This window comes from Pelodiscus sinensis, unplaced genomic scaffold (assembly GCF_049634645.1).
Source record: "Pelodiscus sinensis isolate JC-2024 unplaced genomic scaffold, ASM4963464v1 ctg53, whole genome shotgun sequence".
NCBI lineage: Eukaryota > Metazoa > Chordata > Testudines > Trionychidae > Pelodiscus > Pelodiscus sinensis.
In genome coordinates, this window is record NW_027465900.1 from 8,112 (window position 1) to 35,711 (window position 27,600).

The window sequence follows — 27,600 nt, forward strand, 5'->3', positions numbered from 1 at the left end:
GGATGGCTGGAACTTCCTGCTTTGGGGCTGAAGCCAATCTAACTATTGTTACACCCGGGGGCTACCTCCGTCCGAAAGGCAGATTAACCCCTAGGTGCTGCTGCGCAGCTTCTCGCAGTGCCCCTGGGGCATTTGGTGCTGCCACTGCTCAGCAACCGGACACGAGAGCGACGGGCCCGCGGGTCCCGCCCGCTCCCAGCGCTGGGCGACCGGACACGAGAGCGACGGGCCGGCGGGTCCCGCCCGCTCCCAGCGCCGGGCGACCGGACACGAGAGCGACGGGCCGGCGGGTCCCGCCCGCTCCCAGCGCCGGGCGACCGGACACGAGAGCGACGGGCCCGCGGGTCCCGCCCGCTCCCAGCGCCGGGCGACCGGACACGAGAGCGACGGGCCCGCGGGTCCCGCCCGCTCCCAGCGCCGGGCGACCGGACACGAGAGCGACGGGCCCGCGGGTCCCGCCCGCTCCCAGCGCCGGGCGACCGGACACGAGAGCGACGGGCCTGGTGGGGGGGGGGGGGTAGTGGCGGTGCCTGCCCACGTGCTGGGTCCCGGCCGCAGGCAGTGCAGCTGGTGCAGCTGGTGCAGCTGGGCAGTCCGGGCTCTCCCCGTTTGCACCCAACAGGCTCCCGGCCCGAGCCCTGGGCACTGGTGCATTTGCATACTGGGACGATGGGACTCGGCCTCATTTGCATAATGGCAGGCAGGCGGCGGCTCGCCCCTGCCCCGCTGCAGCATCGCCAGCCCAGCACCTGCGGTAGCTGCCGGGCTGAGCTGCAGCGACCCACTCCCGCCACTAGGGGGCGCGCTCGCCCCCTGCCGCTCTATGGCTCGCGCCTTCTAGAGGGGCTGCCCTGGGGCCGCTCGCGCCACGCCCCTGTGCTCTATGGCGCCTCCAGGAAGGCCCCGCTGGGGGCGGCCAAGCAACTGCCTGTCCGAGCGCTCGCGCGGCTCAGGCGCGCAGCGGGCGGCTGGGAGCAGGCCCTTCGCGGAGCGCAGGCGGCAGCCATCTTGCGTGAGGTGAGCCGGGACGCGGCGGCCATTTGTACTAGGGGCAGCGTCACCGCCACCCGAGCCTGGCAGCCATCTTTCCTGAGGGCAGCCCGCAGCCTGGGTCCCGGCGGCGGCCATTTCGAGAACGGGCAGGGTTAGGCCGGCAACCGGGGAGACGCCCCGCCCCGCCAGTATCGCGAGACTTCCCGTTCGCCCCGCCCCCACAGGCAAGGGCGGAGCGCGGGCCGAGCCCCGCCCCCATAGCTGAGGGGAGCCGCGGGCCGGAGCCCTTGAGGGGCTGGGAGCGGGGGGGGGGCGTCACAGGGTGAGAGCCTGCGGCTGCTGCCCGCCATCCCTGCGGGCCCCTGGATCTAGGGGTGGGGAGCCCCTTCCCACTGGGCGCGCTCCCCACCCCAGCCAATCAGCGCCTGGGGCGGGGGAGCGCGGGACGCCCCCTCCCGCCCGGCAAGGAGCTCGCGCCACTAGCCCCGCCCCTCCACCCGGCCAGCGGCACTTCAAAGCGCCACGTGCTCTGGGGGCGGGCGCGTGACGCCCCCTCTGCTCCGCCCCAGCGCGCGCTGCTCGGGGGGGCGGGGGCACCGCCCGAAGGGTTCAGCCCCTAATTGGCCGGGGGGCGGGGGAGTGGGCGGGTCTCCCCAGGCCGGGTCCCGCCCGCGGAGGCCCCTTGCCCACCCCTGCCCTAGCGCGCCACCTAGCGGTGAGCCAGGCAGTGCGCCGGGGTGCCCCGTCACTCAGTGCCGGGACCTGACACCTGGCTGAGGCTGCGAGTCAGACTCGGGACACACCCCGCGCACGGCTGCCTGTGCACGGCACTTGCCGGGTGTGTCACGGGCAGTTGCATGCTGCTCTAGGATACAACATTCCTGTGTGGCTGGGCGAAGCCACGCGTGTCACCTCTGCCTGTAATTAAAGGCTGTAGCATAATGCACGTGCACTAGGAGAAGTGTTAATTTGGGCATTTCTGAAGTGCACTTGATTTGGCAACCTCTCAGTCCTTAACTTCCCATTGCCAATGGCCCCTGCTTTAGTTCGGCTGAAGCAGCCATAACTAATGTCAAAAATACTTTATGAATTTATGTCCATAATAGCAATACTTAGAGGTGCCAGCCCTGGTTATGTCCAGATACATACCAAAGACTGCCTCCACCCCCAGAGACCCTTATAGTCAAAGTACAAGTCTAAGGATTTTATAGTTATTTGCGGATCTGACTGTCAGGGCTTCTTTTCCCCTATGATGGTCATGAATTCAGATCTGGAACAGGACTCCATAGAGCCTTATAAATTCAGAGTACATAAAGGCACAATTCTGGCACCAGCTGTGAGAGAGAGGTAGGCTCACAGGAGGCCAAACTTTGGCCTCCTGTTTTAATTCATTGAACAAAATTTTTGTTTGCAGCTCAAGAGCTGGGTCAGGGGAGGTATTTTGCATACAGTTCAGTGGTTGTTGACTAGAAAGGGTGCATGATGAGCTACCATAATATCTCCGTGCAATCAGTATTGGTGCTGAACGGTCTTGGCACAGTTACTACACTGAAGCTGTTCTTTACCTTGCAACTCACAGCTGGACACCACTGAAATCCAGTCCTACTCAGGAAGGTCCCCACTGTGTGCATTTTGCTGGCTTTCAGGGTAATTATTATTCAAATCCAGCTGTGATATATAAGGCCAGTGACAGTGTAGCACAAATGCTGCTACTTCAAGCACTTGTATAGCTGCTTCTCAGACACTAGGAGTCAATAGCAGCACACTGCTGCTTTTAGAACAGCCTGCTGCAGAGAGCAGCCAAAGGGTTGTCTGATACCATTTGTGTTAATTCCATTTAAACTATTTATTTCAGCATGAATCTCATCTGCTGGATTTCAAGTCATTCCGTCTGTACATGGGACGGATCTGTATACATGTCAGTGAAAGCCCTGGGGGTGGCTAGCAAAGAAAGAGGTGCAAGGTTTGACAGTACCATTGCTTGTTCCTGTAGCTCTGTTCTGAATCCGGAGTTTTATCTTTAGAGACTATTTGTCACTCTATTGAAGTAGAGGAAAGAGGCCCTGGGGTTTGTTCTGAGTGGGTATGGAGGTTTATATTGGCATGTCACTATGCTGGCTGGAGTTGCTCAACTCCCATAGCTACAGATAAGGAGTTAGATATTCAGACTGCTGGAGTGAGCTCCCAATGTATATTATGCACTGAGAAATCAAGTCCCCCTTCATCAACTTGGTTAGATCTTCAGCCACTCAATTTACAACACTGAACACGTTTTTATGCTAGCAGCAACAGCCTGCTCTTTCAGTGTCTCCTGTTATTTCCATTACATAGCGCTGCTTCTGGAACTGGGCACTTTTCTTGGAGTATTGGCCATTACTTTATAAAACTTTGGTGCCATGGGTGAACCTCTGGCCTGGGGAGGCTAGCTCCCCAGCCCTGCCCCTTCTGCCCAAGGCCCTGCTCCTTCTGAAGCCCAGTCCCCCCACACTGTGGCTGCTGGACCCTGACTCAATATAGCACCACCCCCCGTCAGGAGGCCAGCCCCACCCAGGCCCAGTATTGCCAGGCAGTGTAGCCCTAGCCTTGGCATCACTCAGGGGAGCAGAGTGGGCGGGTCGTAACAGCCAGACTGGGTCAAACCGAAGGTCCGTCTAGCCCAGTGTCCTGTTTGGAAGGCACAGCATAGGATAATGGAATTAAAGAGCATCACGCACATGAATGAGGAGCCACCATTTTATCCTTTAGAGGATTTGAGCTTGCAAAAGTGCCCTGCACCGATGCCCTACTCTTGCCCCTGGAAAGGAGAAGTATCAGGCTCAAATCTTTCCTGCAGGAAGCCCTTGCCTGACGTCACTGAGCGCTCAAGGTTCGCAAGGATGGTTGTCCACGCGGTGACGATTTGGTGTGTGATGCATTTATGACTAATTTAGAACTGAAACATGGTTATCATTCACCATTGCCTAGCTGACTTATAATTAGCAATTGGGTGTGCAGCATAATTAGAGGGAGCTGAAACAAACCTATTGAAAGTAAGTTTCATATGGCAAGAGAGATGCTGATCAGGTACATCATGGAATTCTAGCTCACTTTGATTTAGAAGAGGACATAGTTCTTTGGGCTTGCCTACATGGCAAAACTGACAGGCATAAATATAGCAGAATACTTATTATTAGGGTTATTCCACTCTAGCTGGGCCAGTTTCCTCACATAGACAAGCCCTAAGTAAGGCTAATTAGTCCAGCAAGCGGTAATTTGTTGAAAGAGGCATGTTGAGGTGCTACCTGGCTTGCTCTGCAGTCAGATGCATTTGGGGTAGCGATAGGCTAGCCGGTAAGATCTCTCTGCCTGATAATGAAGCTTTCCAGGAACAATGCAGCCCTTTCCAGGAAGCGCATACCCCTCCGATCTGCCCCTTCCTGCTGTACCTTGTCGCTAAAAAAGCTTTAGCATTCAGGCTTCTTTATTGTTTGCCAACTGTTAAAGAGACTGTTATTTTAGCACCGAAAACAAGCCCTTGTAATAGGGTGTTTGTGCTCTGTGTTGGCAGGCCTGTAATTTGTGTGCAGAGTTATGGTTACCACAGAATTACTCCTCCTGGGGATGAGAGGAAGCTGGCTATGTGGAGGTCAGCATGTTAATGCATAGCGTGCAATGAAAAACACTCTCTACAGGAGCCAGATTCCCCCAACATTAGGAGTTTCCAGATCAGAGTTCTGCCCTGCACCAGATTTGGCTCACTCATGTAGGCAGCGAGACACGCCTTCAGTTACAGCATCATGGAGAAAGGCACAGAGTCCCACAGACACAGAGCTCCAGCCGTAGCCCTGAGCATCACAAGACACAGAGACAGTCGGTGACCTTCAGCATTCCCCCCCAGCCATTAGCATTGCAGTACCTGAGGGCTAATTTCAGCACCCAAACACAGACCTGGGTGCCTGAATAGAGATACTTGTAAACCACCTGTAACGATGCCCCTCACTCCTTGTTCCCAGAGTGCCATTCTCCAGCACAACCAGCCACACCATGCTGACAGTTTCCCTCTGCTCTGTAGCACCAGATGAGAAAAGCTGCACCCTCAAAAGGAAGCCTCCCCCTTGTCCCCCTCTAAACTGAATCCTTCTCCACAGGGAACTAGTAGCATGCCCAGCCCTGTGCCCATACACTCAGCTAGGGGCTCTCCAAGGCCTGTGGGATGTTCCGCTCAGCCTGGCTGCCAGGTTTTGAACCCAAGGGGCTACTAGAGATGGCCAGTACCCATGCTCCCCATCCATGAAGATTGTTTAGGGAAGAGATTAGCTACCCAGGTCTGACACGCCTGTGTATTCAGAGAAAAACTTGCCTCCTCTCAGGGGGACGTTGTCATCTGACTTTCCCAGTCAGCCACCTTGTAACAGCTCTCTGTAGGTGGTAGAGCTAGCAGAGCCACTGCACTTTCCCAGGTAGCTTGTGGGGAAGGGGAAAAGCAAGACTGGGTACTTACCAGCTGATGAGCCAAGCATTGCTCCTAGTTGCAAAGCCTGCAGCTGTGAAGTTCTGCCAATTTAAGGATCCAATCCACCCCCCCCCCCCACTGGCATCCTGGGTGGAAATTAACATAAAAGGGAACTCCTGGCCCATCCAGAGCCTGACCCTGGAGAAGGAAAGAGCTGTGCTAGTGCTACTGTAGGCTGGCACAGCAACTAAGGGCAAGTGTTCTTATTCCCCTCCTAGTAGGGAAGCACTGACAGTCTGCCGATCACCTAAGTGCAGGGGAGCCATGAGGAACAAGACCTACTTCTCGTGCAGCTCTTTTCCTTAGCAGGCAGGTCTCAGAGGCTAGAGCTTGTGAAATCCTGAGTCCCAGGTCTGCCCTTGCCCCACTGGCCTTGAACCTTCCCCTTCCCTGAAGATGCCCTTTTCTTCCTGCTCCTCTGGCTCTGTGCGCTCTTGCAATGGCACTCAGTCCCCAAGCCCTTAGCAGTAATCAGCAAGGGCCTGGAGGTAAGGGAGTGCGGCTGGGTAGTCAGTAACTAACAGGCTTTGCAAGTGTTTAGCAGTCTTCCTTCTGCCAGTGTTCTCCATTCCCAGTCTGCCAGTAGGAACCTGCCTGCGCAAAGTCCCCCGGGGCCCGTGAAGTCTGAGGTCTGTCCTATCATAGGCAGGGGCAGGGGGGTCTTCAGGAGCTGGTAGCCAGCCACCTGCATTCCTCGGCATCCCTTTACCTGGGGCTAGGCCTGCTGTGTAATCAGCAGCTCTGGAGTTTGGGGCCTGTTTCTTCTAGCTCGGAGAGCTTACTTGGGAACACCTTGCTGCTAAGCCTGGGAGCAGTGTCTGCCTTCCCTCGGGCTGCAGGGAGCGCTCGCAGGTTTATAGGCTCTTTCGAAAAAGGGGTTTATTTTGAAAGATCCATGTCTAAACTGCCATTTTTCTAGGGAAAAGCCCTGGGTTGAAAAAAACCGGGGCTGCCATTATGCAAATGAAGCACAGGAAATTTAAATCCCGGCTTCATTTGCAATTTTGAAGTGTCTAATTTCAAGAAAAGGGATGTCGTCTAGATGTACCCTTAGAGAAGGGGAATCTGTGGGGGAGGGGTTGTCAGAGGGGAGCTGATGGGGTGTGAGGAGGTGTGATGGCGCGTTGGGGTTCCCCAGTCTCCTGCAGCCCCGGAATGGCACGAACAGACTTCACCAGCCAGTAGAATACAGGTAGCTTATTGCTTCTCCACGATACAGCGCAGCACAGATGTAATCTAGTTACAGGAACTGGGGGCTAAGAGGCCTCAGTGCCCCCCTTGAGATAGGGGAATCCCAGCCCCCTCCCCAGTTCCTTCTCCCCTGCTTTCCAGCCAGGAACTAACTCCCCCTCTCCAAGCCCTGCCCCCAGCCAGGGCAGCATCCACCTCCCTTTGTTTCTCCCCATGGGGGGTTGGCTGGTTCAACGGGTATGGAGTCACCTTTGCATAATAAGGTTTTCCTTGCTGGGTCTTGCTCCAGACAGCAGAGGTCACCACAGCCCAGCAAGTACCCCCACTACGTCACAGGAGGCTTGAGGGGGTGTTGGAAGGGAGCCGATGGGGTGTATGTGTGTGTTTGTGGGGGCACTGGAAGGTTTGGAAGGGAGCTGATGGGCTGTTTACATGTGGGGTTACTGCTGCATGTTCACATTTTACAGTGTTTCTTGGCCCATGGACTGTGTGGGTTTTGGGGCTCGGGGGCATTAGAGGGGAGCAGTAGGGATGGGATTAGGGACCCTGAAGGATAGCTCATGGGGTTGGGATCTCAGGGGCTGTTGGAGGGAAGCTGATGGGGCATGGGGGTGCTTGGGAGCTTGGAGGGGAGCGGCTAGTTGGTATGTGTGGTGTTGATGCTGGATGTTCACGCTCATGTGGTGGGTTTGGGACTCAGGGGCCGTTAGAAGGGAGCCACTGGGGCGTGCGGGTGGGTTTGTGGGTCAGTGGGGAGGGGATGGTGTTTTCTCTCTGCACAGCTCTGTTGGGGAGGTTCTTTTTCTCTTCTGAAGCCGGCGGCTGTCTCTGGGAATGTGTGTGCAGAGGCCTGGATTCTGGCAGCCCTGACAGCACAGTCACCAGGTTGGTACCTGGGAGACCAACCACAAATGACTGAATTTAGCCCACTAGCCTCCTAGCCAGCAAGGATGTCTGCCCAGGAGGGAAAGGGGCTCTGCACGGACACTGGAGTCACTTGTAGAGACTTGGGCCTCAGAAAGCAGATGGCCACATGGGCCACAAAAGCCAAGTGAGTAGCTTCCTTTGTTCTGGACTGGACTCATTTCATTGCTGTGTATTCCAGCAGGCTGCCCTGTGTCCGTGAGTGAGGGGAGCACCGTCTGCCCGTAAGCCTGCAAGCAGACTGGTGTAGCTGCACACCTGGCGTCTCGTACTGAAGAGATTTTCAGGTAAGCGTGAACGGAAGGTTTCTTTTTCTAAACATTGCCCATCACAGTCAGGCTCGGGGGCAGCCTGCCAGTCTGTCAAATGAGCTGAGGTGATGATAAACCTGTTTGCTTTATAATCTTACAGCACAAGAAATATGGACAACTGCTTTGGATAAAATAGAGCTTCACGGTTTCAAATCACTTTATATTTTGGAAGGAATGGGACATGGGAAACAATTGCCCAACACTGACATGCTGCTCAGACTGGAGAGAGATTACTCTTCTGGCTGGACAGGAGAATGGCGCTTAGAAATTGTCTCGGTAACTGACTCAGCAGAGTTCACCAGTTCAGTATTTGTGGATGCGCTGAACTGGGCATGTGTCGCGGGAGCAGAATTTGGCACGCGGATAGGACGTTCCTGCTGCAGACACATGTTAAACATCCAGCAGGGTTTGTTTTTTCTATATTTTTGTTTAAAAATACTTTACAGACAACTACTAGTGCTTTGAGGAGAGCTTTTTACGTTGAATCTTGATTCCAAGTTTACTATCGGTTAGAGAATAAACTTCATTGACAAAGAGAAAAGATATGCATAATAATCCAATGCAAGTGGCATCCCTGTCCAGAGTGTCCCAGCAATCTTCTGTTGGAGACTTGTCCTTCTGTGGGATCAGTGATTTCTCCATTGCACCAGGCCTCAGCACTTTGCCCTGTCTCCGCTTTTCCTCTCGCCAGTCTCTCTCTGAGCGGAGTTTGCACTGTGTGCCCTGGGTGAGTATTTCAAAGGGGAGGATTCTAAAACCAGGGAGAGCTCACTGACTAGTTGTGTTGTCTGTAACCTTGACCGTTTGTCACCCAGGCATTCCCGGTCTAGCATACTTGTTCTTCTCCGTTTGTATCTCTCCTACATGGCTGTCCATCTTCTTCAGACCTTGCTCTCTCCACCTAAGTTATTTTATCTTTCAGCTGAGGAGTCCAGCAGCCTGACTTGAACAATCACTGCTTTGTGCTAACAGAACTGTAGCCAGTTTCGAAATAGGCTTGGGGGAGTGTCATTGTGGGTGGCTCAATGGAAACGCCAGTGGGAGGTAAATGCCAAATTAATCTTAGGCTGCAGGAGAGATTAACAAACTGTACGGCCTGATGGAGCACTCTCAGAACTACCCTGACCTCCCACGGAACATGCTAGAGAATTTCACCCAGTAATTGCTGCAGAAAATCAGTAGCTTTGGGCTGAGCTAGAAAGAGACCCCTGGTTTGAGAGATACATTTTGGGTGATGGGGAGCCCATCCCATCCCTACGTCAGGTGCTCCACTGGTTATCTGCCCTCCCTGCTGACAATCTGGGGAAGGGACTGGGCTAGAAACTGAGAATGCCGTTATGTACAGTGATGTAAGCCCTCCCCTTCTGCCTTGTGCTCAGGTCTTCACTTATTTTTATGCCATAGTTAAAAGGCTACAAGTAGGTACCTTTTTGATTGGCCTTTGATGAACAAAATCCAAATCATGAAAATGAGATTTTATTTGCATTAGTGTCTATGGCATTTCATTTCATTTCATTTCATTGATGTGGCTTTCCACAGGCAGTGTATACATTGTGAAATGATTTAAAAGTCATCTTATCATAGGAATCTTTACAGAGATCTAAGAGAGGCTCAGTCATGAGATATATTTTACAAATCAGGAGTTCACATTTTACTTTTCCAGTGCAAACTAGACTTGCAAAACTCTGGATAAAGTCTGTGTAGTAAGCACTCTCATTCTTTTTCCTTATGATTTTCCAAACACAAGGCTGCAGCAGACATGGCTTCAATAAAATGTATGAAGGCATAAATCGTTACCCAAGGAACCAAAGTCTCCTTCTCCACAAGGCAATAAAACACTGAAATTACTTTCTGAAAGCTTACCTGCGTGGCTTTTCCCTCCCGGCTTCTTCCCCACATCCATCAGATAAAACTTTGACACCGAGATCTCTTTTGCGTCAGCTGTTCACAAAGCTCTTTTCAGTTTCTACTGCACTGCCTCTTAGAAGAGTGCCTGTGTGGAGTCTGACTGCAGCTGGCTGCATTCTGGTCCATGGAGGAGAAGAAACTGGCTCAGAATCACCCAGGGTGGTGAATCCTTCATGTCCCTAGTTTGTCTGCACTTGAATTCTTAGTTGTGTCTTGACACATGAACTAACAGGAATTAAATACTGTTAGAGACACTGAACAAACCTTGGTTGCTCATTGTTTCACTGTAGGCTCTTAAAGGTCTGTCTTCAGTACAATTCACAATGATGTTTTGTAACGATCAAAACATGACGAAAAACTCAAGTGCAGACAAGCCCTTGTAGGGTTGCATAGGAGTGTGTCCTGACTGGTGGGCTGTCACACATCCACATCCAACACAGAGTTAAAATTCTCCATCCTTTGGAGCCATCATCCATGGATTAGGAAGGTTTTCCTTTTAATAATTGAGGGAAGAAGTAGAAAAGGTCCTGTGATCCTGCCCGGTCTTTGAAGAGTTTTAACGTTAAAATTCTGTTCCAAATGCAGGGTCTACTGTCGGCCGTTTTTCTGCTTGGGATTATCTTGCTTAGGGTGGTACAAGGTTGGAAAGCCAGATGACTCCCACCTCTGGGGATGGCATGCCCAAGAACCACTGGCTCCTGCAGTATAAAACCTGCCAGTAATGCTCTACAGATGCAGAGTACTGGAGCATGCCAGCTGCTGCCCGGGGGAGAGAAGTCCATACGTGCTAGAGTCTAGAGGTGCAGTTCTGCCTTCATGCTCTCCGTGCAGTCCCTGGTCAGTGGGGTACAGATGGTGTAAGTGGGGGGAGAACTTGGCTCCTGACACTGGAATGGCCAAAGTACCATCTTAATCATAGGAGCAAGCTGCTGCAGAAGCCTGGCCAGCAATGATGGCTGGATTCCTACAGCTCCTCACTGTAAAATATAATTGCCCCAGTCACACCCTGGCTCTGCACTAGTGAGCATGGCACGGCAGCACAAACAGAATGCTCTCCGCAATGGCAGGCTGGTTTCCCAAGAGCCTGTATATCGGAAAAGCAGCAGTCCCTTAGCGCGGATAAAGGCTGTCTGCCCAAGAGTGCCTCTGACCTTGAGAAAGTCTGTTTGCTCAATAGGGAGCCTATCAGCTGCTCGAAGCCGCAGAGTGAAGTGATCACTTTGCATGTTTCATTTCTTATTTTACCTTTGCCTTGTAAATTCTGATTGATCAAACAGAAGTGACTGTCCCCGCCAATCTGTCCTGCTGACTTGTAATTCACTGCTTAGCCATTCGCAAGAGTGCGGAAGGTCATATGGCCCTTTGATTGCTTCACCTGGGCAGGGTGCCCGGGAGAGCCAGGTTAATACAAGATTTTAGTCTCTGGGCCAGTGAACAGCTCCCATCTGAGAGCATCCACAGGGTGTTCAGTCGGTGTGTGCCATAATCATCTCAGCTGGTATCCGCTGACGCAGGACGTGGTGCTGAGAAGTAATAATCTGTAGATTTCAAACCCCTGCAGGCCAGTGCTTCTCAAGCCATGAAGCTGGCTTCCTTTCGTCTGCTCTGCTGTGAGACGGAGGCTGAGTGGGTTAATCACTCCACATTGACCTCTGTGTGTGAGAGGTTAAGACAGAGGTGTAATTGTGAGCTTTAATGAATCCGTGTTTGCACAGCGTGTTGGGAAACCTAACCGTGATCCTGGGTTGTTCTCTGACTCAGTACTTGGCTACGCACAAGCGCTCAGTCCGAGTATAAGAAAACCAGGCTTTCGTCACAAGGGAGAGGGAAGCATTGCAATGATGATTCAAAAGCAGACATGCCCCCCGCAACATCCTAGCCAATGTGTGTGCCTCAGTTTCCCCCGCCTTGTGGAAGATGACAGGATGTCCCCTTCCCTCTGCTGCACCCCACACATAGATGTCACCTGAGACCAGAGATTTCTCTGCATGCTGAGATGCATTCAGGTGGGCTCACCTTCCACCCCCAGGGGGGGAGGTGGCTGAGCAGTCCCTTCCTGCTGCTGCTCCCTGCCACATGCCCCCCTCCGCCTTGGATGCTGCAGCCTTTGTGTATTTGAGCTAGTTTGTAGGAGCATGACGTATAAGACTGATCAGTGTTTAGAGGAACCAAGTATTAGACCAGCTGAACTGCAAGAGCCTGTAGGCGGAGGTTTGCAAGATTTTAGCTTAGCTGTTCTGGGCTTTGGAGACCAAATAACCTTTCTGGCTATTTCTCAGGCCACAAGTCAGCGCCTGAGCAATAGCTGGAAAGGTTGCAGGACAAGAGGTACCAACTGGCAATATTGTGAAAGTTTAGTTGAGAAGATTTATTTTAAATTTTAAAATGCTGTAACAGCAAATATTGTCTCTCAGGCATCGCAGCCATGAGACAGGTCAGTGTCAGCGAGAACCCGGACTGCCTATAGAATTAGGGGCCCCTGTGTTTCTAGGGGACACGGACCCATATGGAAGAGCGGGTTGCTACTTTCAGGTGCATGCCCAGAGCAGGACAATTGGGATTCCCTCGGAAAGGCCAGGAGGAACTGCTTCTCTCTTGATGATCAGGCTGCGTGAGGGCCCGCAGTCTCCCCTCCATCTAGGGGGTGCCCGTACGTCTGGGGCCATAATGGGTACACGGAGATATTTCGGAGCTATTAAGTATACAGGCAGTCCCCGGGTTATGTATAAGATAGGGACTATAGGTTTGTTCTTAAGTTGAATTTGTATGTAAGTCGGAACTGGCTCCAGATTCAGCCGCTGCTGAAACTGATCAGCGGCTGACTACAGGAAGCCCTAGGCAGAGTTGCTCTGCCCCCGGCTTCCTGGAATTAGCCGCTGATCAGTTTCAGCAGCGGCTGAATCTGGACTCCTGGGACAGAACAGCTGGGGCACTGCCGGGTAAGTCCCCGCAGGACCAGCCTGGCAGCACCCCAGCTGCTCTACCCCAGGCGTCCCGCAACAAAAGCCTGGTCTGCTGGGGGGGGGCGCACTAGCTGCACCCCGTCCCCCCCCCAGCAGACCAGGGAGACCCGAGCAAAGCTGCGGAGCGCAGAGGTCCCGCCGCCTCTGCGGCTTTGCTCCTGTCTCCCTGCTGTGCATAGGCTTTGCTCCTGTCTCCCTGATCCAGTGCACAGCAGGGAGACAGGAGCAAAGCTGCAGAGGCGGGGGTCCCCGCTGCCTGTGCGGCTTTGCTCCGGGGCAAAGGAGCAAAGCCGCACGGGCAGCAGGGTCCCGCCGCCTGTGCTGCTTTGCTCGGGTCTCCCTGCTGTGCTGGGGAGTCCCCCCCAGCACACTAGGGAGACCCGGAGCAGCTTTCTTGCCCCGGAGGACGCAGTGGCGGGACCGCTGCGCTCTGGGTGGTCCCGCCGCCCGCAAGCTCCGGGGCGAGAAAAGCCCCGTTCGTAAGTGCGGATCCGACATAAGTCGGATCTGCGGAAGTCGGGGACTGCCTGTACTCGATAGGACGCGTAACGTTGGTAACTTAATAGAACTGCTAGAAATAGATGGGCTTGGGACTGCCTGTGTTACTCGCTGGTGGTTTCATGTGTTCCTAGACTAGATCCAGAACACAGAGAACTCGGCTGAACTTGAAGCTGGAGAGGCCGGACCAAACCCCACTGATATATAATGAATACTAGCAGACTTACCCAGTGTTGCCCGGGTCTGGCCTGGGGAGAAGGGAGTGTGCAGGCCACCTGCTTGCTCACCCCAGGCTGGCCTGGGATCCGATGGGGGGTTGGCCTGGTTGGTGCTTGGTGGGGAAGGCAGCTGGGGATTTGGGGAGAGTGGTTTGGGGTTGGGGAGGGGGACTGGCTCAGGGCTGGGAGTTGGGGGCCCTGACTGGGGTTGGGGGATGGGGCTGCACAGGCCTCCCCTGGGCTGGTGCTTCCTGAGCCGGGCCCTAGCCTGGGAGGCAGGATGGCAGGGGAGCATGCAGGCCTCCCGCATTGCTCCCTGGGCCGGTGAAGAGGAAAAGGGGGGGCCCACACAGACTGGCCCAAAGCAGCCATGCTGGGCATCCCAGTGATGCAGGTTGGGGGGGAGGGCTGGCCGGCCCCGGTGCCGCTTCTGGGGGAGCAGCAGGTCGGGGTTTTAGGCAGGGAGGCCATTTCTAGTGGCAGGCTAGATAGTGGATCTCCATTGCCAGCTGGCCTCTCCCTTGGTGGTATGGCTGCCCCCAGTGGTGACTCTTTAGGACAACTCTCCCCTGCACTCCCGGCCCCCAGTGGAGAGTGTGAGGATCGCATCCCTCCTCTTTCTCCCCCTCCCTTTCCACAGTATGGGAAACTATCAAATTCCAGGCACGTCCCATTGTCCTGGCACCACCAAACCCTGACCTTGTTGTACGTTAGGAGAAGAGGAAGCTGGCCTAACAATCAGACTCTCAGGCGCACGCGCACACACACACACACACACACACACACACACACTCTCTCTCTCTCTCTCTCTCTCTCTCTCTGTATACATAGATTAAAGAGGATCAAAAGCCACCGTAGAGTCGGCAGAGAGGAATGTGCACCAGGGAACTTTCACTGTCATGTACTGTATTTTTTCCCCAAGTGACCCCCCCTGGCTCCCAGCCGTGGAAGAGATTGAAAACACCTTTAGAAGCCAGATTCTGAAATCAGATGCAGCTCACAGGGAAATAAAGGCCACCCCTCTGACAACCGTGAGTGTGTTCATCTTGGGCCAGGCTGTAGGCCAAATCCCGGCATTCCCGCTGGTTGGCCAATGGCACGGGCTGAGAGCATATGTTCCGGCACGTGATGGGCTGGCACGGGGGGGTGATCACTGAAGACAAGCCGAGAACTCTGCCAATGCTGAGATGCTGTTACTCCTAGTGACATCACTTTTTCATCAGCTGAGCCTTCAGTGCTGGGCACTGTCCCGTGGGTACCTGGGTAAAGCCATTTGCTAATTGAATGTAGACTGGCGATGGAGAGAGCGTTCGTGAGCCTACGTGAAGAGCTTGCAGTAGGGAGTGCTGCTGGGAAACCTGCTAGCGAATCCCTCCTGCTCCACGCCCACAGGCCTGGCTTTGGGAAGTTGGCGCCTGGGCTGCCCCCGTGCTTCCCGGCCCCATTGTCTGGGCCAGCGGATGCTGATTTGGTGGCTAACAGCTGCAAGGAGATGGAGATGTTTTCCACGTGGGTTCAGGCTGCGTTGCCACCACATAGAGCTGCTCCAAACATGAAGACGATCTTGACAGGAATCGTTGCCCAAGTGTTTCCTGGTGGTTCATTTCCCCGTCCCAGCGCGAATCTTTGACGAATGTCGGGGCTGGAATCTGATGCGTGGTGAGCAGCCCTTCTGTAGACTAAGGCAGCTGTCGTCGGGCTTCTCCAGCGTGCAGCAGTGGCCAGCTGGCTGGAGGGTCTCTGGAGCTTCCTTTTCGTTCCGGGGGAACATGCTGCCTGGGATGCCTGGGGATAGAGTTGTGTCCTAAAAAGTCATCTCCCTTTACGCATCCTGTTGTCGCCACAAGGACAACAAAGGAGCAAATAGAGGGCCACAGCATGGCTCCGCCCGTGGGTCTCTGTGGCTGTGAATGGGTATTTAGCAGGCACAGCGCTGCCTTGACAGGTGGGCGGATAAAACAGTCCAACAGTCTTACGTTCTGTGATTGCCCAGCAGAGGGAGGGTTCAGGCTGGGTTAGGGCGTGAGGTGTTACCGCGAGGATGTGAGTGGTTAACTGGCTAACCGGTAAGCATCACCCTTATTGGTTATGGTTGACCTGCGGGGGCTGGAGTAGCCCCCCACCTACCGCGGGCAGGGGACTGCTCCAGCCTGGCGGGTCCTGCCACAGGCAGAGAGTGCTCCAGCCCACACAGAGCAGCCCGCGTCCACACGAGGCCCTGTCCTGTGTGCTGCAGGCAGGGCCTTTCTGGCCTGGCTGGAGCAGCTCCCACCCACAGCACGGGGCCTGCTCCAACCCAACATGAGCAGGCAGGGGGGCTGCTCCCCCCAGTCCACCCCCCTCATTCAAGCAGTTAAACAAAACATTGAACCCATTGACCAATTAAATGGGATTTTACATCCCTAGCTGACAACTGGAATATAGGTTGGACCTCCCTGGTCCGGCACCCTCGGGACTTGACTGGTCCCGACCCAGGGAGTTTGCCAGGCTAGAGGAAGTCAGTGCTGGCCCCTCTGCTGTTGGCTGCTGGGTCCTGCTGCTGAACTCCGGGCCCTGGTTCCCCAGACTCCAGCTCTTGGCTCCGGCCACTGGACTCTGCTCCCATCTGCCAGGCCATGTTCCTGGCTGATTGGTGGGCTCTGCTCCTGGCCAGTAGCTCCCAGCTGCTGGGCTCTTCACTGGCTCCCAGCATCCAGGCTCCAGCCCTGGGCCCCAGCCCTAGCTGCTGGGCTCTGCAGCCAGTTCCTGCCCACCAGACCCTTGCCCCGGCTGCTGAGCTCTGGCCCGAGCTACTGGCCACTGGCCCTGGGCTCTTCTCCCAGCTGCCAGCCCAGCTTCCTGGTCTGGCAATATCTGTGGTCCTGCTGCACCAAGTGCTCCAATCCCGGAGCCCCCAGATGATGCTGGACCATGGATGCTGCCGGAGCAGAGAGTTCTGGACTAGAGAGGTTCAACCTGTCCTTCCTTCCAGCCCTTAATGTGAGAACAGTGTGGATGAGGACACTCGGATAGACTTGTCCTCCGGCCTGGATTGTGCAGCCTGACTCCCTGGACTCAGCCCACTGGGCCTGCTGTGTTCTAAGGCAGTGGTTCCCCACCTGTTCGAGTACACCGAACCCTTTGCGATCCGTTAAAATGTTGCAGACTGCCCAAGGAGAGTGGCGGGAAGCAGCAGCCAGCACGTCCCTTGGCCCACATGGCTTCCTCAGCTCGTATCCCCTCCATCCTCTGCCCATCCATGGAGGATATGGCAAGGGAGCTCCTGTGGCCAAAGGCAGCTCCTGCCCTGGCACTCTGCCCCTGGCCAGGCACCGAGCCCTGGGGGGAGAAGAAAAGGAAAAGGAAAAGAAAAGTAAGGATCAGGCCCAGGGTGAGGGCTGGAGCCTAAATGGCAGCACAGCTGGCAAAGGGAGGCTGGACTGTGCCCCCTGGGGTATCAAGATCCCATCCCGAGGCAGGAGGCAGCATGCATGCAGCTGGTTGTGAACGGTGAGCCCCAGGCGAACATTGCCTGGCGGAAAGTCCCAGTCCTTCGGTGGGACCGATCCTTTCTTTTCCTTTCCGCAGACCCCTGCAGTACTATTGTGGACCCTGGAGTCCACAGACCACAGGCTGGGATCCACTGTTCCAAGGGTTAAATGTGCACTGGTCTCTGGGCTGTGACATTTGGAAAAGTCATTCCGTTGTGCGTGCTCTTGCTTCTCTGAATTGTTTCCTTGCTTTGAACGTTGACTTAGCAATGGAATCAGCTCTCAGATAAGAGGCCTCGCTCCCAGCTGGGGTAAATTAGCAGAGGTGAGAATCCAGCCCTCTGGAGAGCTCTGCTTCCAGCCGGCTAACTCAAAAACTTTAGAAAGGGCAGGGTACATGGGGAGGGCCTTGAATTCAGTCGCTCCCCTCCTATTACAAGCAATAAGCCTGTACTCATCTCTTTGTCTAGCATAAAATGCATCTGAGGTGCAATGAATCACATCACATCGTTTTTCAGATAGTGCTTGTCTTTGCTCTTCTAGCTAGACTCTTTGGATTCACCCTGGCATTCAGAGCCGCCTCTCTCGACGCGGAGGCAAATGCTGAGTGGCGCTGCACAGAAGTTTGGAAAATCCAGGACAAATATACACACTGAAATGCCGAAGGGACTCAGATGAGCATCCCAAAGGCTCAGGGATTTGCTTGCCGGTGCAGGGCGTAGGTGCTGTGAGCAGGTCGTGCTGATAGACGGAGGCAGGGAGGTGGGAGTGAATGCAGATGAAGAGCACTACAAGCAACACGTCGGCCCTTGGAAAGAAAGTGAGGCAGGGCGAGCACCTCTGGCCGAGTCAGGGGATCAGGGTGTGAGACAGAGGCAGGAGAGTCAGGAGAACAGGGGCTCTGGGGAAAGCTGCAGGAACTGGGGGCAGGCCCTCCCTGGAAAGAGGGAGCAATTATCAAAGAGCCGGGAGAAGGAGCCAGTGCTGGGTGGCTGGAAAGGGCCGGGGGCCAGCACAGGGCTTAGCCCCTGGTCCTTCTGGAGCTGGCCTTGTGGTGTGTGTGGATAGGGCATGCACAGGAGGGGTTTCGGGTGGAGGCAGTGGGTGGGGGCAGGGCACTGGGCTGTGGAAGGGGGTTTGGGTGCGGACAGTGGGCGGGGGCAGGGACTTGGGGTGCATGAGAGGGTGCGGGGATCAGGCTGTGGGAGGGGGTTTGGGTGGGGGCAGGGGCTTGGGGTGCATGACAGGAAGCGGCGTGAGTTCACTGGCCATGGTATGCAGACAGCTTGCCTGCTTGAGTCTTGCTGTGCCACCAGCAGGCCAGCTGATGGCGGGTGGTGAAGGGGGCAGTTTCCCTGGAGCCTGGTGATCCGAAAGGGCCTGGGGCTCCCAGCTGCATCTCCACAAAGGCAGCCGGCATCTTGAGCCCTTTAAATTGCCGCTGGAGTCCTGTGCAGTGCGCTCCGGGCAGTGCCGAGGGCTGGGTGTAGGGCAGGGTGCACTGTAGGCAGCACTAAGGGCTGAATGAGCAGAAGAAAGCGCTTCCAGGAAAGGCCACTGGAATAAGAATGTCTCCCTGTGGGCAGGCTCCAGCTGGGCTCCAGGCAGGCTCTAGTCTCTAGCTGGGCTCTAGTTGGGCTCCAGGCAGGCTCTAGTCTCTAGCTGGGCTCTAGTTGGGCTCCAGGCAGGCTCTAGACTCTAGCTGGGCTCTGTTCTCTTTGACTGAGGTGTATATTAGGGATGTTAGCAACTAGTCGAGTAGATGACCAGTCGAGTCCCCCCCTTGTGCCTGTATCAGAGGCAGCAAGCGGGAAGCAGGAGCTGGGGCTGGGGGGAGCCAGCTTAAAAGCCACTTCCCTCCAGCACCATGGAGGGGCAGGGGAGGAAGAGGCACAGCAGGGGACCAGGCACCAGCTGGGAATCAGCTGACACTACATCTCTGCTTTTTAAATTGAGTAAGAGCCACTGGGGCTGATTCCCAGCTCGCTGATCCAGCTAATGCCTGGCTCGCGCCCGGTCCCAGCTGCGCCTCTGCACTGGCTGGCTCTTACTCCTTTTAAAAGGGAGAGCCTCAGCGGAGTTAGATCCCAGGGCAGGGCACTAACCCCACTGTGACTCTGCAGTTTCCCCCTTACCGAGTAGTCGATGGGAATTCCATCAACTACTCAATTACCTGATTAAACGTCATTTAACATCCCTAGTGCATATATCAGGCCAGGTCCTCAGCCCCATTCTGGCGACACGGTGCTACTGTGGCAAGGAATTCCCGGAGCATAGACCTGCTTGTCTGCTCTGTTCCGCATTAGTTCTGTTCTCCTTGGATGCCCTTCCTGCCCTGGTTTAGGTACATCAGGTTTTAAATTCATTTACCTAAACGATGCTCTTTCCTAGCAGAGAGAAATTGGTAGCTACAGATCTCTAAACAGGCTGCGGTCACCTTGGCAGCCCCCGAGCGATGCTCAGGGCCATTTAGTCCCCAAGCAGCCCAGAACCAGCCTGGGCACGAGGTGTCGAGACCCTAGTGAAGAGGTGCAGATAGGCATTGGCCAGGCGATGAAAGTGGCACTGCGTTTACACCCTGTGAAGGCAGACCTGGGAAAGTAACGCGTTGTATAACTGCCTGGGTACAAATGCTGGACGTCTACATCCCGTGCTGCTCTGTGCCTGATGAGGCTCCAGCCCCAAGGTTTGAAATGACAATGTGCAGTGCAAAGTAAAGGGTTGGTCCCGTCTGACCTTGCTCATCAGGCAACTTTAGAGTCTACATCCTGCCAGCCAACTGCTGTCCAGGGTCCTGGGAAAATTCTTTCTGGAGGCGCTGTTCCCACTGTGGGAGGTCAACTGGAAAAACACTTCTGGCAACTTCTTACTCATCAGTGAGGTGATGCCAAAGGAGGCACCCTCAGCATTCGGTTTAGCGGGTCTTTACTAGACCCGCTAATTCGAACACCGGAAGATTGATCACAGCAGTGTTGATCTTCCTGCATGTCTAGCCCTGGCCTGGCGTGTGGAGAGGAAGTCTGGTGTCAGATTGTTTAGCAATGCAGTGATGTGGGCTGCACCGTGCCACCTTGTCTTGCTTGGCAGTATTTTATTTTGCAGTTATGGTGAATGGTGGGACTAGTAACTTAACAGCTGTCGGTTTTGGGCCTTCTCTGTACCTGGTGGTATTCATGTGTATGTGGCTGTCAGTAGAAAAACTGCTCGTGGTCAGTACTGTAGTGTATTTTGAGATCTGAACGAGTACCAAGAGACAGACAGGTCCTGGTCCTTCAACCCTCTTTCACACAAGCAGTCACAAAGACGAGGGAAGTTTGTAATGGGACTATGATGAGCAGCTTTCGGCCAGTAGCCCAATAAAGACAAGCTGGTCCATCTGTTCAGAGAGGAAATGCCTTCAGAAATGCTATGCAGCTTGTTTTATAGTTAAAAGCTTTCCTCTTTTCAGTATTCAGGCTGCTGAAAACGCCCATGTAATTCATTTATTTTTCTTTTCTCATGGGTAGGTGATTTTATGCATTCCTAATCCATCTCTAGTACGTGGTGTGATTCTTCATTTCTTTCTAGAAACTCATTATCTGGTCTTCCATTCTGATTAATTAGTAGTAGTGCAAATATCCATGGCTGCACAGAGGATGTTGTCAAGACATAATGCCTGTCTATGTTCAGCTTCTTGATGATGGCACAGAATCGAGTGAGTGTCTGAAAGGCTTTAAGATCTTCAATCTCTTAATGTTCTATAGAAATAAATTATGGCGATGGTTGTCTTATCTGGTGTTCAGCCAAAAGGGAGGGGGTGAGCCAATAAGCTGCATTCTCTCCAGAGACCACTTGGATGATTGTGTTTGCATCTGGGCACGCCGATCCTTCAAAAGGTGTTAGTAATGCAATAGCCGCCATTTTGGCTGACATCAGGGCTGGAATGGGGACCTCCAGAATGGAAAGCATGAGCTAAAAAGCAAGCCTTGGAGAGGAGGCTGCAGCAGATTCCCAGCCTGGGGGCTTAAGCACAAAGGGGAAGGAATAAAACACATCAGCTAGTGGGTTATGAGAATCCTTAGTGCCCTGTAGGTGAACAGTGCTTTGCAGGTGTTACTATTTACCCAGCTAGGATCCTGGCAAATCAGAGGGAGTTCAGAACAAAACAATAAAGTGCTCCCCATGCTGACAGCACTGAGTTGAAGGGAATATCCATATTTAACACGTCACCTCAGGACAGGATGCAGAGATAACATTTCACGATACCTTAAATGACTGCTTCTTGGAGCAGCTGGTTCTGGAACCCACAAGGGGAGAGGCAATTCTGGATTTAGTCCCAAGTGGAGTGCAGAATCTGGTTCAAGAGGTAAATATATAACTGGACCATTTGGAAATAGTGACCATAATAAAATTTAACATCCCTGTGGTGGGAAAAACACCTCAGCAGCCCAACACTGTGGCATTTAATTTTAGAAAGGGGAACTACGCACAAAAGAGGAGATTAGTGAAACAGTAATCAGAAGGTACAGTGACAAAAGTAAAATCCCTGCAAGCTGCATGGAAACTTTTCAAAGATACCGTAATAGAGGCCCAACTTAAATGTATACCCCAAATTAAAAAACATAGTAAGAGAACCAAAAAAGTGCCACTGTGTCTAAACGATCAAGTAAAAGAAGCAGACACAGATAAAGACATCTTTTCAAAAGTGGAAGTCAAATCCTAGTGCTACAGATGTGGGCGCCTCATCTTGAAAAAGATATATTTGCTTTGGAAAACGTTCAGGGAAGGGTAACAAAAATTATTAGGGTTTGGAATGGGTCCCATATGAAGACATATTAAAAAGATTTGGACTTTTCATCTTAGAAAAGAGGAGACTAAGGGGGGGATATTGTAGAGGTCTATGAAATCATGACTGGTATGGAAAAAGTTAATAAGGAAGTTATTTACTGATTCCCGCAATATAAGAACAAGGGGTCACCAAATAAAATTAATAGGCAGCAGGCTTAAAACAAACAAAAGGAAGTTTTTCTTCATGCAGCACACAGTCAACCTGTGGAACTCCTCGCCAGCGGATGTTGTGAAGATTAGGACTTTAATAGGGTTCAAAAAAGAACTAGAGTCATGGGGGTTAGGTCCATCAATGATTATTAGCCAGGATGGGTAGGAATGGTGTCCCTAGCCTCTTTTTCTCTGGAGGTGGGTGATCAAATGAGGATTACTTGTTGTGATCCCTCCCTCTGGTGCATCTGGTATTGGCCACTGTCAGCAGACAGGACACTGGGCTAGATGGACCTTTAGTCTGACCCAATCTGTTCTTATGTTCTTAAGGCTCAGACTGGACAGTGAGTCTTTGCTGGAGGTAACCAGGGTGGAATCATTTAGGCTGGTCAGTGGTAAGGAGGATCTCGGATGGGATGAAAGTCAGCTGAAGAGGTGGGTTGTGCCCGTGAAAGCTCATGATGCCATGTTAGTCTCTAAGGTGCTGCAGAACTATTTGCTGTTTTTAAGCAAAGAAAACATTTGCCTGAATACCAGGGACCGATGCTAACTGTGTGGCCCATTTGGCTGTGGGTGGGATTGACACACAGGCCAGCCCTTCATTCTTTTTGAAGCAAGTCTGGGGCGAGTACTTCCCCACAGGTTGTAGGGCAGGGATGGTGCCTCACTGTTGATAATGGGCTGGGGGAGAGAACGGAAAAGTTCTGGGGGTATGCAGCGGGGCAGAGCATATAAATTTGGGCAGAAATGGGGGTGGAGGTGCAGCACGTGACCTGTGCCACCTCTGGAGGGGGAAGTCCTCTCTGGTCAGGGGAACGGATACAATGCCACCCTAAGTTTTCCATCTCTGTTTTTGTCTCATGGCGTCATTCTGTCTTGCGGGGGTTTTGGTGGGGACCATTCTGACGTCTCATCTGACCTCCTACATAACCCCGGCCAAAGACTTTCTCATGGTGATTCCTGCAGCAAATCCATAGCCTCTGGTGGAGGTAGAGAGCTAGCTTTGGTGGCCCTGGCTCTGACCGGAAATGTGTGGTTTTCTCGGGCAAACCCCTTGCTAATAGGTGCCTCCTTTTGCTGTTCGATTCTGCATTTTGTAAGCTCCTGCCTGGGTTCGGTTCCTGTCCGTGGAGATGGCTTGCAAATGAAATGCCCAGGGCAGGCCTACGATTCCTTTTAGCCGACTTGTCCTGCTGCGCATGCGGCTGAAGCGTGTACTCAATGAGGCATCGCAGCTTTTCTGAGTGCCCAATGCACTTGGAGTCTGCTGCTGTGGGAAGAGGGGGATGGGCAAAACGTAATGCTTCTATGGGAGAATCACCGCAACCTGTGGGATGTTTCTGGTGTCTCTGCCCATCACAGGGCACAGATGGGGCTTGGTATTAGGGAGCAAAAATCAAGTCTGAAAGTTAGACTCCCGAGTCCCATTACGACGGTGAGCCCACTGCGTCTAGCTTTGCTTTTGTTTTGCCTTCTTTCCGCACTGGATTACGAACCTGTGTGTAGACATAACGTGTGTGTGGGAAGCCGAGATCCCTGTTTCTAAGAACTGTGCTTGTCCTAGGATGTGTGTTGCCCTTTCCTGCCCCTAGCTCGTCTGGGGCAGGGATTGTCCTGCATTGTGGGGTTATGGTTACAGCTCCCCTGGTTAACCTCGAGGCGCTACTGCAATAGGGATGTTTAATGATAATTACACTGGGGCTTAATTAAGAGGGAGTGTTTAAATGAATTGCGAGTCATTTGGGACCAACGTGCTAACTCCTCCCTGGAAATGAGAAGTGAAGGGAAGATGAGTGTTCTCTGTGCGGTAGCCGGGGCTGTTCTGTGCTTTCAGAGCGGTGACCGGGCTGGTAACCCTGTGGGGGGTTGATGAGAAGCAATGACTCGAGAAGATTAGCAGCAAAGCGAGGGCTGGGCCAGAGTCAGCAGCCCTCTCCCTTTGCTGACTTACCCCAGCGGGGCCTGAGCCACGCCTGGGAGCTGGAGCCCTGCTTTGCCCGGCTGCAGGAGTGGGAGCTGAGGGAACAGCGGTTGTCGTGCGCCACGAAGGGCCTAGCGCAGAGCCCGGGTGTGACGGACCGGCCCATGTCTGGGCACAGCTGAGGGCATCTGCTCAGGGCGAATTGCTCAAATCCGGGGCTCCTTATAGCCCCCAGACTGGTGACCTCTCCACACAGGCCACACACCAGTCCCACAGAGCGCTTCAGCAACCTGCCTGAAGCCTCCCGAGCAAAACCCCTCCGACACCCCAGCAATATCCGTGCCCCGGATGGCCCCGGGCCTATACACAGGTGGGGGGGGGGGTCCTAGCACCCAATCCCACCTACCCCGAACAAGTTCTGTCCGGTTCCAAGAAACCAGCCACAGATCCCTGGTCAATTTACCCTCTGGACCTTACCCACAAATCACGCTGGGCCAATCCTTTAGCATCTAACAACTAAAGGTTTATTAACACAAGAAAGAAAAGCCTGAGAGTAAGGTTGTTAAAGAATAGTACATTACATGCACCGAATCTCCCAGTCCTCGATGCAGGCTCTAGCAGAGATGTTACAGCTGCTGGTTTAAAAGTTCTTGTTGCACATCCCAGGATCAGGATGGGTTCACAGGTCTTCCAGGCTCTTCAATCCCTGCAATGCTGCCTCTGGGATGAAGTGCCGAGCTGAAGACAAAATAGCATCGACAACATGGCCTCTTTATACCCCCTTGTGACGGCGCGTTGGGGGTTCCCCGTCTCCTGCACCCCGAAATGGCACAAACAGACTGCACCAGCCGGTGGAATAGAGGAAGTTTATTGCCTCTCCAGGATACAGCACAGCACAGATGTAGTCTGGTCACAGAGCTGGGCTAGGATGCCTCAGGCCCCCTTGAGATGGGGGAGACTGGGCCCCTAAACTCCAGCCCCTTCTCCTAGGCTCTCCTCCATGCTCTCCCACAGTAACTAACTCAATTCCCTTGCAGCCCTGCCCCCCAGTCAGGGCAGCATTCCACCTTCCTTTGTTCCTCTCCATGGGGGGTGTCTGGCCACTGGTTCAACAAGTTTGGCATTACCTCTGCCTAGCGAGGTTTTCCCTGCTGGGTCTTGCTCCAGACAGCAGGGGTCACCACAGCCCAGCAAGTACCCCCACTACGTCACACCCCTTCCTGGCCTCTTCTGGTCTCAGCCGGTCACCTGGTCCTCAGCCTCTCTCTGCTGGCAGCTCTTGGGTCTCCGCCCTCATGCTTTAGGTGTGTCCTGGGTCCATCAAGTGCCATTGTTCCACAGGGCTTCACTACTCAGCCTGTCCATAGCAATGCTTAACCACATTCCGAGAAATATTCAGCTTCCACACAGATTACAGATTCCTATTTACTCACACAGACATTATACACTCACATAAATAGCGTACACAGGATCAGAAAACAACAAGCTCCCATTCAATACCCCACATGGCCCCCTTCTATATCATTGTTGGGGCCAGCACCCCCACCTATGGGTGCAGCCACGATCCGGCTGCTTCCCTCAAATTCCAGTAACGTGACACCGGGTTCCATTTCTAACCTGGTTCTTCGAGGCTTTGTGTCCAGAGGAGACTCCCCCTCGGCTGACGGGTGGAATGAAGGCAGAGGACGCTCTGGTCCCAGCGCTGAGAGGAGGGTGCCCTGGGGTGTGGCAAAGTACAGCGTGGACGTCTGCTCCGCCATGGGCACGTGGCCCTCAACAGGACACAGGGTATGTCTACACTACCCCCCTAGTTTGAACTAGGGGGGTAATGTAGTCATACGGAGTTGCAAATGAAGCCCGGGATTGGAATTTCCCGGGAACAAGGTGTACAGCTAGTTTGGATAGGAAGCCTAATCCGAACTAGCTAGTTCGTGCCGCGTGTAGCCGCGCGGCACGGGGTCCAAACTAGCTGGCATTTAAAAATGGCGCCGGCCGGCTTCATGCAAATGAAGCCCGGGAAATTCAAATCCCGGGCTTCATTTGCAACTCCGTATGACTACATTACCCCCCTAGTTCGAACTGGGGGGTAGTGTAGACATACCCGCAGGCAGTTGAGTCCTCGCTGTGGCTGTGCGCTGCGCGAACGGGAGCGTCGGCTGGGCTGGGGCCCACACAAACAGTCGACCCTTGGGGCAGACTGGCTGGCTGAAGGTGCTAAACCCGCTCGAGCAGAGAGGAGAGGTTGTTTGTGAAGGGTTGTGAACTCCCACGTGAGAGAACACCGTGGACTTATTTCTAAGCCGCACAGATGTCCACGGGCCACAGGGGATGTCTCGCCTGAAGAAGTACTGTGGGTTGGGAAGCTCCCTCCCCTGACACTTCAAACAGCACCGCCTCCTTCCCTGCACCCGTTGGCTGCCCAGACCCAAGCTACCAGCATGCACCTGGTTCTGGGAAAGACGCTCCCGAGGCGATTCCACAGACAGGTTGCATTTCCTAGCTAATGGCTTTGATTTGTACCCCAGCGACCATTTGCCTTTCTTTATGTGAACCTGGTTTCCAAATTCCAGTACGACACTTTTCATAGAAAATCCTCTTGGCCCACATTGTAAGTAGTCTTGAGGGACAGGTATAACATCCGACTCCATTTTATGTGACTCAAGCTAACGGCCATCGGCAATGATCAGAAGGCCATCTCTCACCCTTACTCCGCGTGACTGGCTTCAGAGGCACCCTGAATAATCCCTGCTCCCAATTTCTTAGAGTGCTGAGATGTGGCTGAGAGGAGGCTTGGAGAGCAGAGCAGTGGACAGTCACAAGCCTCGATTATCTGGTGGCACGTCAGAGAGGTTCCTTTTGCTGTAGAAGGAGCAGTGAAACCCATTTCAGCCACAGGCTAGCCTCTAGCTACTACAGTCTGTGCAGAGCTCCTTACACATTTCCCTAAACACCCTGAGCTGCATTTGCGGGAGATTGTTCTTGCAGTTGAACTAAATCACTTGTCTGGGGAGACGGTGCTAAATGTGCTAATGCATTTCATTACTGTACTCCCGAAGCAGCCTCGGGGACCGTTTCTATTGGGCTTCCACGTGAGGTCATAACAGAGAAAATAAAATCATGGAGGATGATGCTAGATTTAAATTCCTGTCCCACAAATGCAGCCCACTGAGGATCGCTTTTCTTTGCTGGTTACTGCTGGCTGTGAGCATGGACACAGTCCAGAGTCGCTCAGTCTGTGTTGCCAAGGACAAACCAAGTATGTAAAATTTCAGTCTAGAGCCCAGTGGATGGCAAAGTAATTCAGGATTGTGACTTCCTCTCCCTTAGTGCTGGGCACGGTAGGGGTCTGGTCTTGATTTGGGCCTCTGGGCATTATGATAATGCAAGTAACTAGAAACAGTGTGTGATCTCCTCTACACCACTACATGTCTTGGAGTTAGGGTTGCCAGTGTCCGGTTTTGAACTGGACAGTCCAGTACTTGAGCTTTCTGTCCGGGAAACAAATTGAGAAAATACTGGACATAGAAATGTCGGGTATTTTCTAATTAAGTCAGTTTTATTATTCTCATGAGCAGGGCTTGCCAAGTGGCATTGAGCCCCGCTCGCCAGCTGCGCTGAAGCGCACGCTGTGCATGCACAGACTGTGCTGTGCATGTGCTGACCGCGCTGACCCCGCTGCGCAGCCGCACCGGGCTAAAATCTACTTGCCACGGGCGAGTAGATTGCCTGATTTG

At 53.6% G+C, this 27,600-nt stretch overlaps 1 long non-coding RNA gene across 1 annotated transcript in view; it reads left to right on the forward strand.

Moving 5' to 3' along the window:
* Positions 1-759: 759 nt before the first annotated feature.
* Positions 760-27,600, forward strand: part of LOC142824391 (uncharacterized) — a 60,875-nt gene continuing 34,034 nt past the window's right edge. The window contains exons 1-2 of the long non-coding RNA XR_012899289.1: positions 760-1,017; positions 7,782-7,887. This is a non-coding gene — a long non-coding RNA (uncharacterized LOC142824391). The remainder of the gene's footprint in view (positions 1,018-7,781; positions 7,888-27,600) is intronic.